Here is a 4,036-nt window from a genome sequence, read left to right as displayed (position 1 = left end):
ATCATCCAAAAACACATTAAGAATGAGATTAAAATATGTTACTTTTATAGCTTATCAAAAATGTATGTTTTTCTTCAAATTTTTCATAGATTTTGAATTTTTGAAACTTGTTTTACATATATGTACCAATATTTTTTTATCAAGTATATTAAAAGTTACCATTAAAGGATATTGATGGAACTTGGAAGCTTATAAAATTAAGTGAAATGTGTATGTCTTCGGATGGAAAATGATTAGGAGACGGTTTCTAACTTGTTAGAAGTGTAAAAATGAAACAAAAATAGTTAGATAATGTTATAGTAAGTTTCGGCCAAAGTGAAGGGCAGGAAGAAAACCTTGGTCACTTTGTTCAAAATTATGTCAAATGATAGCTTGTGAAGCAGTGAGCATTCATGTGAAAACAGAATAAAAAATGGTTAACTGAGTCAAATGGTAGCTATTTCGTCTTAATTGTTGGAATATTGCTTCTTTTGAGTATATCTTTTATATGTGTAAATCGATTGTCATGTTGGAATACTACTTTTTTTGAATCGATTGTTTATATGTTTAAATTGACTATTACATAGCACTTCTAATTTTAGCTTAGTCCCGCAAGATTAATAACTTGGCTCCGCCGCTGTCTCCAATGGCATCAAAGGTTTATGAAAAATGAAGGTAGAGTTTCAGAGGTACGTTGGAGTCATTACTCTTCTAAAATGAGAGATCAGTTTAGTGAAAATGAATTTTCTAATCCTATGTTTAAGATTGTTAGTTTAAGGCATATTGGTTCTGCTGATGAATATTATGAGAAGTTTGAGGCCTTGCTAAATTTATTACAATTACTAGATGATTAAGCTCTCAATATTTTTATCGGTAACTTTAAAAACGAGATATTCAAGCATGTTCAGTTGTTTTATCCTAAGAACCTAACACATGCCTATCATCTAGCCAATCAAATTGAATTCATTACCTTTAATCTTCCGAGAAAACCAAAAATACCTTACAAGAACACTAATTCAACCTATCAACCCTACAATATCCTTCAACAACCCCTAAAGGTTGACTTTCCGCCCTTGTTACCTAGTACCTACCCCATGTAATGTTTTCCCTACATATTTAGCTCAACCTAAATACCCTACCATGACAAACTCAACGAAACTAGTAAAACACAAATCTGAAACAAACAAAAAGAAAAATAAAACCCCAACAAAATAGGAATAGTACAAAGGACGGAGGAAAGGTTTATGCATGTGGTGTGGAGTTAAATATGGAGTGGGACATAAATGTATTAGACCACAACTTTACCAAATTTTGGTTGATGAGGTAGAAGATATAGCTTTTTAAGCCAAATGAGTTTTTGGATTGTGTTAAGATAATGGGTTTTGAAAATTTAAAACATGATGTTATATCTTTGCATGCTTTAATTGGTATGGAGGGGCCTCCAACCATGCGAGTGCTTAAAAATTTTAAAAACTGTAAGGTAATTTTTTTATAGACTCGATAAGTACTCATAACTTTATTAATCTTTGTTGCGAGATGGACATTCATACAACAGCTCGCACATTTGGTGAACAAATTAAAAGTGAGAAGAATAGTGAACTATCAGTTAGCGGATTATCAAGCAAATAGACTTTGGCAAATAATGTGGCGGACAGTCCAAATGTAAGGTAGAATGGCGGAGAGTCTAACCATCAATTGCCTTAAAGCTTTTGTTACAAGCTAACAAGTTGCCAACTTGTTCTGTAAAGCTACTAGATTATTTTATTTATCTTTATTTTGATAGGTTAATGTAAACGGTGCTGATTTGTAACACCCTTAACCCCTATCTGTTGCCAGAACAGGGTTACAAAACATTACAAAAAATTTCAAATTAAATACATACATTTCATATCACTTCACATTCATATCAGAAATAAATCATAAATCAATTATATTGTCCCTTATATGAGCCCTCGAGGCCCAAAATATACATTAGAAACAACTCAGGACTAAACCGGGTACTCAGAGAATTTTTTGCAAAATGTCAAAATTTTTCCAAGGTGTAGGGGACACACGCCCATATGGCCAGGCCGTGTGGGTATTCGAAATAAGGGCACATGGCCGTGTCCCAACCCGTGTTCAAATTAGGGTGCTCACTACTTGGGCCACACAGCCAAGCCACACACCCGTGTGCTAGGCCGTGTAAACAATTCTGAGCATTCTGTTTTGAAATTTTTAAGATGCAGGGGACACACCGCCAAACCACACGCCCATGTGCTAGGCCGTGTGTCACACACGACTGAGACACACGCCCACGTCTCTGCCTGTGTGGACGAAAATAGGCCATTTTCCAAGCCATTTTCTCACCCAATTTGTCTTCCACCTACATTAACACTTTAACATATTCACAAGCGAACACCAAACACTCAAATCAAGCCAAACCCAAGTTTAATACATGTCATAACACCCCATGTCCAAGTATTCAATCTTACCTAATTGTTCATATAAACATATATGCATATTTCATCAATCATGTTATCTCAAATCACTTTTCAATATGCCTATGTGAATTTCCATCATTCATCCATTTCAATCCATATCAAACATATTAAAGCCTTATATATATAAAAAAATATACCAATTACAAGTCATACCAATGGCTATTTTCAACCAAACATTTACTTACCAACATTGGTCCATTAACCTATACATGCCATTATAACCAAAAGTAATTTACTATTTGTACCGAAATGAATTTAAGGATAATGTGATGCTGCTTCGACCAGCTGCTAACCAAATCGAGCTTTCGAATACTATAAAATAGGGAAAATGAAACGGAGTAAGCTTTTAAGCTTAGTAAGTTCGTATAACGGGAAATTAACTTACCATTCATTTACATTTAAGGTAAGCATACAAAACATATTCCAAACAACATGACCAAAAGCCTAACACATATCCTCAAAATCATGTTAGTCATGTATATCATATAAATATCAAGAAACATATATGAGCTCAAATAATAATCAAATTCCATATAAATGTACTTTCCACATCTTGTATTCATATATCAATTCCATACATTTCAGGTATATACAAGTAATAATTAATTTCGAACTCATATTTTCTCATGTCAGGACTTTGCCCGTTGAATTATTGAAAATATCGATGGATACACAGGTAGTACACACAAGGTGTACAAAACTGTAATATGTCAATTCATATACATGAATGCTCATGTAAACATGTAAACGGGAAGCTCTTTTGAGTCTTATAACGGGAAGCTTATGTGAGTCATGTAATGGGAAGCTTTGGAGAGTCATTAATCGGGAAGCTCATGAGGAGCCTTTAAAATTGAAGCTCCGAAGAGCCATATATCGAGAAGCTCATAAGAGTTGTAGTGTGTCCGCAACACATGCAGGATCACAACCAATTGGGATACTCCGAAGAGCTATTAACGAGAAGCTCGCAAGAACCATAAAATGGGAAGCTCATGAGAACTAATAATGGGACTCTCTTTCGAGTTGTGGTGTGTCTGCAACACATGCAGGACCACAACCAATTCGGGAACCCTATATCCATTTAATTTTATTTATCCAAATGGGACTTAATAATTGTCAATCATTGCCGGATATATGATCAATTTCATATGCATGACAACTACACAATTTACATACAAAACATTCAATTCAAACATATAAATATACAATTTAGTTACACGAACTTACCTTGACAAATGTTCGTCTACGCAAAATCTACTAATTCGACACTTTTTCTTTTCCACGATCTAACTTCGCATTTGATCTATTAGGACCTATATGAATGAATTTAACATCGATTTGATACAATTCATACTCAATTCAATCCAGCTCATATCTTAGGCAAAATTACTATTTTGCCCCTATACTTTTAATTAATTACGATTTTGTCCCTAGGCTTGGAAAATGAAATTCATGCAATTTAATCCTTATTCCAAGCCTAGCTAATTTTTACATTTAACAATAACAGCCCATGTATCTCACAAAATTCAAAATTTTTTCATGAATTTTACATCTTTTCAATTTAGTCCCTAAACCATAAT

This window comes from Gossypium raimondii, chromosome 7 (assembly GCF_025698545.1).
Source record: "Gossypium raimondii isolate GPD5lz chromosome 7, ASM2569854v1, whole genome shotgun sequence".
Classification (NCBI taxonomy): Eukaryota; Viridiplantae; Streptophyta; class Magnoliopsida; order Malvales; family Malvaceae; genus Gossypium; species Gossypium raimondii.
Note: the sequence above shows the minus strand (reverse complement) of the source record.